The sequence below is a fragment of the Danio rerio genome, chromosome 5 (genome assembly GCF_052040795.2).
Source record: "Danio rerio strain M-AB ecotype USA chromosome 5, GRCz13ab, whole genome shotgun sequence".
Classification (NCBI taxonomy): domain Eukaryota; kingdom Metazoa; phylum Chordata; class Actinopteri; order Cypriniformes; family Danionidae; genus Danio; species Danio rerio.
In genome coordinates this window covers 34,235,128-34,247,863 of record NC_141025.1, presented here as the reverse complement: position 1 = coordinate 34,247,863, position 12,736 = coordinate 34,235,128, and the positions used below count along the sequence as shown (strand labels likewise).

General features: G+C 30.3%; 1 protein-coding gene across 1 annotated transcript in view; it reads left to right on the top strand.

Annotated features, from left to right (window-relative positions):
* Positions 1-3: 3 nt before the first annotated feature.
* The window catches only part of LOC100001344 (uncharacterized), a 36,732-nt gene continuing 23,999 nt past the window's right edge, over positions 4-12,736 (top strand). The window contains exon 1 of the mRNA XM_087250827.1: positions 4-316. The gene's annotated coding sequence lies outside the window, so the exon portion shown is untranslated. The remainder of the gene's footprint in view (positions 317-12,736) is intronic.

Genomic DNA, 12,736 nt, shown 5'->3' with positions numbered 1-12,736 from the left:
TGTGTTTACTGTTAAAATAGCATCACTTGGCTGTCATATAGGCATTTTTAGGCTGAACTAAAAAAATACAGTTATAATGCCACCTAATGGTGAAACGGACTTGCAGACAATTGGAGAATTGCTTGAAAAAAGACAGTATTTATGATTTGATATTAATACTAATAGATAGCCTATAGTAACTATCCAATTTATGAAAATCATTTGGGAAATGCCATGGTTCACCAATTGAATCTGAAGCTAAATGCAAACTTGGAATTTGTCCGTGAGGAAAAAGCTCTGTCAAGTTCATGACCCGAGTGAGCGGTAAAATATAAAGGTAACGACATCAGCCAAAAGCAGTATAAAAACAGATGATAACAATTAACTCTTAACTTGTTGACATTAGCAGAAATAAACACCTTGCTGCGTGAATATACATGGCTGCACTTCATCGTAAAGTAGGCTATACTAGTCATTTACATGTCTTTACATTTGCACTTGCCTAAGAAAGAAACGTGTACCCTGGTAAGTTATATTTGCATGGGTTAATGTTAGGTTTTTAAGTTTAGGTTAAGACCTTACTGTATTGGGCGTTTTATGTAATGTCTTGCTAAATGCGGAACAGAACTGTGAAGTAAACTGTTGCAGTTCAGTAAAGTTAGCAATAGATTCGCAGATTCGTATTTTCCGGATCAATAACTCTAAATGTTGCATAATTGCTAACTTTAATTTACAAAAGTGCTTTGTTCTTAAAATGTAACTTTGCAACACTTAATTTATACTTAATGTGTAATGTTAGGCCTTCTGTGCTGGCAGACTATCTCTAGTCTTCATCCTCGGAATTTTATACACTAGGATTAGGCTCTATAGCAGAGATGACCAAAGTAGGGCCCGCCATCGCATCTGAAAAAATAGGGAGAATGCCTTTGACAGTGACGTAAACACTGTAAGCAAGACACGCAAATCACAGTAAGCTTCAGCATTAAACGTGTGTTATAAATGTTCATGTTTTACTGTAATAAGTTCATTAGAAAATGTTAAAATGATACTACATTAGTCAATATAGTTTACAGCAGCGTTTTCTAGTTAATTTTAAATATTACAGAATATCTTGGAAAATTACCCATGGCAAATTTAATATGTTTGGTATATTCAGCCCACACCCTTCCCTCAAGTTTGCTTTTTGGCCTTATATAGGAAAATGTTTGGGCACCCCTGATCTCTAGGCTACGTAAAATATGTTCCTACATGGAAAAAACAACAACGATTGTATAGTAAATACTGAACATAAACTGAAATAGGGTAGAGTTGTATGCTGTTTTTATGTTGTACACAATTTGGTAATTTGCTTATTATTATAGTTGTTTTTAATAGTAGTACCACAGCAGCTAGAATCATTTCAAATAAGTAATTTATTGAAACTGCAGAGTCAATGTTACGAAATTCCGTTCTGTGTACATACATGTGAATGACAATAAAGTGCAATTTAGCATATAAATATAAAAACAAATCTAGCCTATATGAGAGAGAGTAATATCCGGTGGCATGTGTCAAAAAGTTTGATTGATGACCACCACGCCCCTTTTAGGGCGGGGCTTCCGGTGTAAACCCCGCCCCCTTTCCGTTAATTAGATTCTTATCAGTTGAATTAAATTAATAATTCCTGTAATCAGATTCTTATCAGTTGAATTAAATTAATAATTCCGGTAATTAGATTCTTATCATTTTAATTAAATTAAGAATTCCGTTAATTAGATTCTTATCAATTGAATTAAATTAATAATTCCGCTATTATTACATTAAAATGAGATATTTTAATATTATGAAATAGATTTTAATGAAATAAATTATATCAACCGTTATTAAAACTATATTATACACTATTATACAGTATTATATTTTAATTATTGTAATAAATTCAGTTATTATAATTATACAATATTATATTGTCATTATTGTTTTATTTTATGTTATTATAATTAAATTATAATATATTATGTTAATATATTATGTTAGAATTAATAAACTAAGGTGTATGCACCGCTGTGTTGCCTTTGCTCTGTTATGGTCAGAACTGCGTGTCTGTGTATGTGTGTGCGTCTCTCCGGCTCGGGTGTGGGTGTGGTTCGGGAGGCTCTGGCTGTGCCTGCATGGGTGTATGTGTGCGGGAAATTTGAACCGGTTGAAGCGTGCTTGAGAAAGATAAAAGACATCTGATGACTTTTACAGCGTATGCGTGTATCTGATAAGCGAACATTATGACATCGGTTGTTAAATAAACGCAAACGTCCGTTTACATGGTTATCGTTCAGTCCGACTCTTTCCGGTTGTTTAATCGTGAGACTTTGTGTTTGTGCGTGCGTCTGTCTCTCTGATAGGACTGTGGGTGTGGGGAGTGGCTCTGGCTGTGTGTCTGTGTCTATCATGGTGTGTGAGTGATGATAAGGAAAACTTATCAATAGACAACACCACGTCAACTGTTTGTGAAAGATAGATTAATATCAGATATGGAACATATATCTGTATGTATGTGACTGTATGTGGTTGGTGTCTCCTACTAAATGCTATATGTTGTTAGGTAATTAGAAAGTGTGCTGATATTGCATATCTTTATGTTCACATGCATCCAAGTTAAACCAATAAATATTTTAAGACAGACAAAAGAGCATCAGTCATATCATTTTAATATATCAACGTTGGAACTATCAAATAAAAATATGCTTACAATAGTAATCCATTAAATAACAAATCTTAATCTGTATTGACGACAAATTGTCCTTGTAAAATAATTTAATCTAAAAATGTAATGTTTTAAACTGTTGGTTGAAAAACACAGATGTAAATTTAAGTCGTCTTTGTGATTAATCAAAAACTGAATGATTTTATTTTGACTAACACATTTTTCAATATATTTACAAGTATGTTCTGTAATTTATGGCACACATTGTAGTATGAATAATCTAAAAAACTTAATGTTTTTTCATCACTGGTGTAGATTTGAAAATAAACATAAAATATTTACTATAAGAACTTATCAGTCTTTAGACAGTATTGATATTTCTGTTTCAAAAAGTAAACAAAATGTATGTATTACTCGTAGTAATTGTAAAACTCACAATTCATGCCATGTAACTTAGTTATGAAATTTTGGTATTTCAAACTGATTTGAATGAATTAAAAATACTTGATATTATAAAGAGAAATAGATTATTTCAAATATAAAACAAAATATAAACAAACATTTATTTTCAGTTTTATCTAAAAACAGTACAGCTCTGGCCCCCAGTTAACTTTACTTAATGTTGAACAGTAAAAAATGTATTAGTTTAACTACTGGATGCAGCATTTATACAAAATGTTCACATAACAGTGACAAGTCAAGTAAGTCCACAAATTTATCAAAATTAGTCAAGTTTACAAGTAGTTCTTGAAAGTAGACTGAGCAAATGATGCTTTTCTTTGACCATTAGATTTAGATGAATCAAGATTATTGACACTACCCAAATTTTGTAGTGAGTGTATGTTTCTTTAAACTGAATGTTTTTCATTGACATACACATTTTCAAATGAACAATCTAAAATCTAACTGAATGTTTTTCACTCAGAATATAAAACGTTATCATACGGACAAATGGTGTTTAAAATACTATTGATTAAACTTAACGCATGACTAGAGTTTTGTTTTTACAAACAATAGCATTGAAATAATTCAAGCTTATGATTTTGCACTCTGTTGCACTTTCAACACAAAATGTAAGCTTTTTATGTATGTGCTAAAAATCTGTAATTTTGCGCCACTGTCAGAGTTTGTATGTTACAAAGCATACTTGCTTTTAAAACTGTCGGTTCACCAAATTTACTTAATGTTGTTCCCTTTCTTTTGGAGTTTTTAAGAACATCAATGTTTTATTTAAGGAAAAAAAGTGATGTTTTGAAATACATTGGTTACATCAATATGGTCCAATGAGAGTTAGAATTTCTGGGTTTCATGATATGGGAATATTTTTAACCTCTAATGTGTCCCAAGTAACATTAATAACAACACTTAGCTACAGTTATTTGTTTCATAGTTGAATGCTACACGCAATACTGTCAACAAAGCACATTAATATCAAAGAGTAAATGCATTTTAATTTATGAATACTTTGCAGTAAACTTTAATGCTTTAATAAGTTTATTTTATCAACCCCCGAATGCACAATGTTTTTTGAAACATTTCAGTATATTTTACGACCACTGCCATCTCACCAAATGATTTGACCTAATTCAAGCAGCCATTTTCTGCTGCACTTTTTAACACAAAATGCCTTTGCAAACTTTTTGCATATACGTTACAAGTCTGTAATTTTACACAACTCTCATAACATCTGTTATGAAGCATACAGTAAAAGTCGTAATAACCATTTCTACTGCCAATTGTCTTTTGTTGTCTTAATTCTTCATAATATTTTTTTTTTCACGAGAACTATGAATCTACAAAACTAAATTTAATACTTGCCACTAAATCCGCATTAATATGTTTTTGCAACAGTGTCTAATGTACAGTGTATTGAAAATATTTTCTTTTCAACTGTCGTGAAAGTTTGAGTTGTAAATGTTTTGGATTTAAACCGGTGACAACCAACAATATTATGTATACCTTTTATTTATAAACTTTTTCAAATGAATGAGAAATTACGAAATTGTACGTCAGTACTTCTAGATTTAAAACTAAATTGGGCGACAATTTTTAGGTTGTCTTTCCAAACTGACTACAAAACCGTTACACATGAGAAGTGTGTGTTATTGGGTTGTCTTAAACGTCGACCAACTTTATTAAATAATCTACAGTTTATACCTTTTTGCTTTAAACAAGTAACCAGTCCTTGACTCGCTATGCAACATTTTAAATTTTCTAAATATGTAAATATTCATTTGGCATAAATATAGGACTTTAATAAATGTCGACAATGCTTCTATTATTTGTTTCACACCGTCATGTTTAGCATCTAGCTCATTTTCTAACTATTTACAGTACAGGCATAGACACTTTTCAGAACAAGCAATAGGTAATTTATACCGCTAGACTTTGAATGTACCAATTAACACTTGGCCAATCTTGCGACTTTACTTTAAGTTAATATTTTTGTATGTAAACCTGATCCTGTAAATTTAATCCAAAATTTAAAAATGGCTAGGAAACGCCAAGCAGTTTATTTTTTCTTTAGAAATGCTTGTAGAATTGAAAAGCTACTTAGTTACATTAAAACATTTTACTTGTTTAACACAAAATAATAAGTTCACTTAAGCTGAAAAACGTTTTATTTCAAGCACATATACACTGAAATAGAGTAGTATATAATGAACAAATATGACTTGCATAACAAACAAATCAACTAAAAAATATATAAATATATACAGTCATACATTGAAAAACAGGGTACACCAGAACAATAACGACATTACTGAATATCTAACCAACAAAGAAATGCTGCTAAAAGCATTCTGTCATGTTCTAGAATGTGTTTGGTCAAAACGTCCACAATCTCAGCAATATTTGTTATTTTGTTTTGTGAAACCAGTGACACACAAATATCTGTTATATATGTAGACATACAAAGAACCTGCGTTATTCCCATCTCATCACTCAATTCAGTCAACACCTCCAGAATTTTTGTAATAGTTGCACAGACAGCACCATTGCTACGAACACACAGGTGTGTCAATTGATTTATCGTATCGCCCCATGAGTTTAAGGCCCCTCTCACAACATTCATTTCTCTCTTGAGATTTTTCACACGTTTGCCATCTCCTATACAATCATGATTAGAACCACACGCATCATTAATGATCTTCTCCAGAAGAAAGACCATATGGTCCCTATAATGCTGTTTAAACATGTCATCCACAATAGACCTTATTTGACAATGAAAAACAGTGTCGCACTCAGGCCATTCATGCGCATCACCGTCAGCATTTTGAGAACAATAGCAATCCGCCATCTTTGCAAGGGGCTGTCAGAAGAAATCAGAAAATATTTTTTAGAAAACTTTTTTTATTACATTACAAAGTATGCCCCATAATCGGTGTAGATCATATGCAGTAGTACCTTATAGATGATGCTGGTGTCCTTAAACAGCGATAGTTCAGTCTTATAGTTCAGTGCAAACAAGACCAAAGTAGGATCTGTTGTCCTCAGAGATAGTACCTTTTTATGTCTTTAATCTTTTTACTTCTGATCAATGGGTTCTTGTAGAAAGTTCTGGTATCAGTGACTGTACCCAAAAGCATTAGCCTACTCCTTGGTAACTGTTAGTAACAATGGGTCGCTTTATCTACACATTTAATCAGGTCCACCTTCACTTACTGGGCAGTACTATGAACATCTGCCATGATGTCATAAAAGTCATGAATAAACATTTAGTTAACATCTTTTCATTTACTAAAGACATAGGTGTGATGATGTAGGGTTACCTATTTTACTAAAACTATACAGGGTCATACCATAAATATATTCACAATGAAAGATTTTAGAGAACTAATATTATAGATTTTTACATTTCATGGAAGTTTTAGGTTGACAAAATATAATGTTCAGATGAAGAAATTTCAAAACCGGTTGCTACACAAAAAGGTCTGTAAAATAAATTTGAATGTTTTTATGCAAATATGTATTCGCTTTTCAACATTTTTGTGCAGTCTGAATTGTTCATTATAGTCATCTATTTGGTTTCCTATTAGGGCTCAAAGCAATCACATATTTAATTAATAATTGGCATATTTCTTGATAGCGTTCTTTTTAAAAGAATGATTGAGAAGAAATACGCTTACATCTACACTTACATATTTGTTTTGGAATTAAAAATGTAACGATACAAGACACGCTATTTATTTTAAGTAAAATATACTTGTAAGAAAATACAAATACATTTATGAAATACCCCATATAACTTATTACAATGCCTTTGAGGTAAAGAAAGAGAAAAAGTTTAAGAGACGGTATCCATAATTGGTTATTAGATTATAAATATTTTTAAAAGTCGAGTTTGGTTAAAAATCTAGGCCTACTAAAATTGGATCTGTTAAAACATAAAGAAGTTAAAGTTATGCTTTATACGTTCTGGTGATATATAAACATACACTTTAGCATCACTATAATATAGATAATCTACGAGTACCAACATTTACCAATTTGACACAAACTTTACAAAAACTGTTTGCATATGTTTGTTGCAGAGTAGCAATAAGTATTTTTGTTTTATTGTTATGTTATGTGACACTAAATCTATTTTCAGACCTATAATTTTAGTGAAATACTTATAATAAAATTGAAATAACAAGCTTATAAATTTAGTTAAACATCATGTGCTTGACATCTTGTTAAATAGTTAAAGCTATTGATTGTGCTAATTGAAAATTTAGCATTTTATTTAGCATATTTAGCCATTTTAAATCTGTCAGGGTATGTAAAGCTGTCGCCTCTGCCTTGTTTGGTTGTGATTTTGGAATGTTTCCACAAATTGAAATATTAAAGTGTTTTTTATTTATTATTCTGCAACTTTGATGCAACATTGTAAAAGTTGTAAAAATATACAAAAGTACATATCATTCTGTTTTGTAAAAGCAGACAGTCGGCAAAGAACTGCATGCAACCGCTTCCTGGGCAAACCTTTTGTTTTGCTGTAAATCTATAATATTTTAAGGTGCAGCATGTAAGCATACAGCTTACAACTAACTGACTAATTGTACTATGACATTATTTGTCTAAGACATGTATTATTAACTATAAGTGTGACACATTTCAAGTGTAATAAATGAGTATATAGCAGAAAACAACTAGTCTCATATGTCATGTTTGTGTTCAGAGGTCTAAAAATTACTCAAAAATGCTACTCAAGTGGAAGATTAAACAATGTGGTGAAAATTGTACACATATAAAGGTATAATCGTTTGAATGTTAACATACTGAGTAAAACAAAGTGTGCTAGATTTAAATAGTACTTGTGTTATAGTAAAAGAACAGCAAGATTTAATTCATAGATTGTTGTTTAAACTTTAAAAACTCTCACAACACAGCATTAATGAACTACATACAATGCTTTATCCTACTTTAGAACCGTCTGTGTTTAATTGTATTTAACTATCAAGCTACAGGCAAAAATATAAATTATTCATCATGCCTAAGTTGTAAAACCCATGAATTAACTTGTGCAGATGTTGATCTGATAAAGTCAAGCCTTTTGCGGGGTCAAAACAAAAAAGTCAAGATTTCCATGTTTACTGTGTTCTTTTCAGTATAGTATACTGTAAAGGTATAATTTCAAGTGTCACAGTAGTAAACATTAAGCACACAGTTAACTATAACATTTTTATTTGTACAGCCTGTCAACCTATAAGAATAGTAGTTCACTTTTACTTGTAGTAAATAAATAGTTTGTGATAGAATGATGTGATGTAATGATGCATTTATGACAGCATTTAAACCATCCATGTGCTTATACAAACACACACACCACCCACAAACACCTGTCGGTGCTGTGTGCTCGATGCTTCAACACTTGGAGCACAGGTCCAACCAGTTTAGCGATTTAATTTCTAATCATAAACTGTAGTATCCATAGTGCTCTAGTATCTTGAAAGTACACTTGCAAGAGTACTGCTAGTATAGCCTTAGTTAACTAGTAGTGCACATAGCATGTACCACTAGGGATAGTTTGTTATTGAAAACATGACATGCTATTTGTAGAGGCCATTTTGGAAACAGCTGAAGTAACCACTGAGCAATTTTTAACAGAATAACTACAATATTAGATTACTTGTGGGTTTTTAAAATTTTCATAATTTATTTGTAATAAAAATAATGTTAGCTTCAAACATTAATCAAACATGTAATGAACTTATTGTCAAAGTATACTTCTATACATAAAAGTACATTAAATACCCTAGAGATTATGCTGTAGTACAATTTAGTTACAATTAAAATATACCAAATTTAGAATTTCAAAACATGGCATCTCAAGATAGATAATTGTTGACTCTTTTGAAGTATACAGGCCTTTTGTCTAGCTGTATACTTTTGTGTTTTCATTTTATTTTTTTTTTCACTGCAGTAAGCAATTATATTTGTGTAATTATAAGATTACCATCTTTTATAAAAATTTGACATTTGACATGTTCGTTGACAATTTAGGATTTTTCTCAGCAATTAATTTCAGTTAAGTCGACTCAAACTATTTTATTATCTATCTTAATACTTGTGTCTGTAACATTATATGAAAAATAATGTGGGCATGCAGTATGTTGAATTATCCAATCAATCAAAAGGAGTAAAAAAAAAAAAAAAAAAAACTACAAACCAAATGTATTTAGAACACGTACTGTAATAACATTGTGCACGTATAACAATGAACAAGCATATGACAAAAAGCTAAACCCTTTCTGTTTTTATAAGTTTAAATATACTTAAGTCAGGTTTAAGTTTATTTTAGTGCAGCATCTAATTTAAATTTTGTGGATGTGTACGCAGGTAACAGACTGAATGTATATTTTCTTAACAGCTTAACAGAAGTGTACTGATAGCAGACTTACTGGGGTTGATGAGTAATGTGGAGCTCGATGTGACGGGACATGACTTCTAAAGAATCAAAGCTTTTTGACTGTAAATAAAATTGGAAGTTGTAAAAAGTACTATATTTTTTAAAGTAATGAAGTAAAAGTAAACAATAATTTTAATTGTACTCAAGTAGGGTACAAATCACAAAAGTAGACCTTAAGTACAGCAAGCACCTAGCATTGTTTGAGTACCTTACATCTGTGATCTTGTAACTATATTAAAGACCAGTCTAAAAATGTCACAATAAAATTTAATCATGTTCATGGAAAGTTGTATATGTTCATATTTTGGTAAATTCATCGAGCATGATTTACTATGTACTATGATTTTACTATGAAAGTATGATAATTGTTTTTTTGAAAACAGCAATATTGTAAATAAAGACCATAGCAGTTACAAAAACAAAAAAACAAAAAACAAAAAAAGTTGATCTATTAGATAAGCAAATTTATGTAGTTTGAATTGAAGCTGTATGTCTCTTTTTTATATGCTGTAAACAATTTTACAGTGGCAGGGTTCTCGTGAATTACTTTAAAGGATAAAGTTATGTACATTTTGAAAATTAAGTTTCATGTATATTTATTAATTATCAGCTTAATTGATACATTTTAATTTTATTGACTTTACAAAGTGTGTAGCCCTAATTCAAGTAAATGCATTTGCTCTGCAACCGCAGGGATGTTCTGACAATATCAGAAGAACAACTATTTTTTATTTCTTTTAGAAAAGATCTTTAAATTATTAGATGCTTACGCACAACAGAGCCGATTGGTATATTTGTAGAAGAAGTTAGTAATGGATTCAATAAAAATAAACGCACAGTACATTAACAGCTCAGGTAGAATAATTTTAAAAAGTGTTTTGTCTATTAGAAAAAGAGGATATGTTTTCTGACTTTGGTTTAGTACTTAGTGTTTTAAATGTCTTATTTTGTAGCTTGACTCTTGAGTTAAGGAAATGTAAAGCAAGATAATAATTAATGACCCTGTGTCGGATCACATCATGTATAATACCCATTGATTTAAAGTAAGTTTGTTTTGAAAAGGCTGAACTTAGAATGTTCAGGTTTAGAGTAGAAGTTGAAAAGGTTTTAAACTTCTAATAAATAGTTTTTAGTAGGCATTAAAGAATATTGTCAACATCACGCATGGTGTTTTTAAGCATTTCAAGTTTTTTTTACTCTCTTTGCAAGATGGTATAGCAATATGTTCCCTATCACGACTGCCAAATGTATGGCTTTCTTATCGTCTGTGTCATGTGTTGTTTCATACATCTCAGAGGGTTTCTTTAAGTGCTACTGAACCAAAACAGTGAATTGTTGTTGGCTCAGAACTTAGGCCTAAGACCTTGTTCTTGTTAGGCCTAAGTCTCAAAATAAAAGTTACAACTATAAGCTAAAATGTTGTTATTACAACTTAAGATATTGCATTTACTGGATTAATATTGTAAAACGTATAATTTACTTTAATAGACAAAAAGTATGATACTGTAATATTATGATTGATTCTGTTCTAAAACACAATATGTATTAATAATGTTAAATACAACATGTTTATATATTATATATAATGATAGTGAACAATAAAGAGTTGATTAAACAAATAAAGTATTATAATTTTAAACTTCTAAACATTTATTTATGGTTATACCTAAAAATAATTAAGTCTAGTTTTTTTATATATTGAAAACAACTGTTAAATAATGTTAGTTATTTACCAAAATAATGTTTAACTTATATTATTTAAACTTATATGTATCTTAATTCATATTAAGTGTTTGTTAACTTCATAACAATTTGACAATTAAAAACTTCATGATGTATCATTAAGGTTATTAGTGTTGAGCCATCAAACTCTAATAACCAACTCAGACTATCCAGTTTAGATTAAAACATCTATTTTTAATGTAGAATAGTCTAAACAGTAGGCATCCAAATATTTGTATAATTTTATTTATTGTTTTACATTTAAATAAAGTGGAATAATCATGAGTTTTAAATAAACATTTTCTTATGTAGAACAAAAACAAATAAACAAACAACCATACATAAGCTCATATTCCATTGCCTGCCAATATATAGATATGCACTTCATTTTGTAATCACCTCATGAGCTATACTATTTAGTAGAAGACACAAATAGTCTGTTAATATTACATTCATGGCCCATGTAGAGCTGATCTACAGCCATTAATTCTGCTCCGTTAACCAGCTCTTGACTCTATTCAGTGTATATGTGCTTGAAATAAAACGTTTTTCAGCTTAAGTGAACTTATTATTTTGTGTTAAACAAGTAAAATGTTTTAATGTAACTAAGTAGCTTTTCAATTCTACAAGCATTTCTAAAGAAAAAATAAACTGCTTGGCGTTTCCTAGCCATTTTTAAATTTTGGATTAAATTTACAGGATCAGGTTTACATACAAAAATATTAACTTAAAGTAAAGTCGCAAGATTGGCCAAGTGTTAATTGGTACATTCAAAGTCTAGCGGTATAAATTACCTATTGCTTGTTCTGAAAAGTGTCTATGCCTGTACTGTAAATAGTTAGAAAATGAGCTAGATGCTAAACATGACGGTGTGAAACAAATAATAGAAGCATTGTCGACATTTATTAAAGTCCTATATTTATGCCAAATGAATATTTACATATTTAGAAAATTTAAAATGTTGCATAGCGAGTCAAGGACTGGTTACTTGTTTAAAGCAAAAAGGTATAAACTGTAGATTATTTAATAAAGTTGGTCGACGTTTAAGACAACCCAATAACACACACTTCTCATGTGTAACGGTTTTGTAGTCAGTTTGGAAAGACAACCTAAAAATTGTCGCCCAATTTAGTTTTAAATCTAGAAGTACTGACGTACAATTTCGTAATTTCTCATTCATTTGAAAAAGTTTATAAATAAAAGGTATACATAATATTGTTGGTTGTCACCGGTTTAAATCCAAAACATTTACAACTCAAACTTTCACGACAGTTGAAAAGAAAATATTTTCAATACACTGTACATTAGACACTGTTGCAAAAACATATTAATGCGGATTTAGTGGCAAGTATTAAATTTAGTTTTGTAGATTCATAGTTCTCGTGAAAAAAAAAATATTATGAAGAATTAAGACAACAAAAGACAATTGGCAGTAGAAATGGTTATTACGACTTTTACTG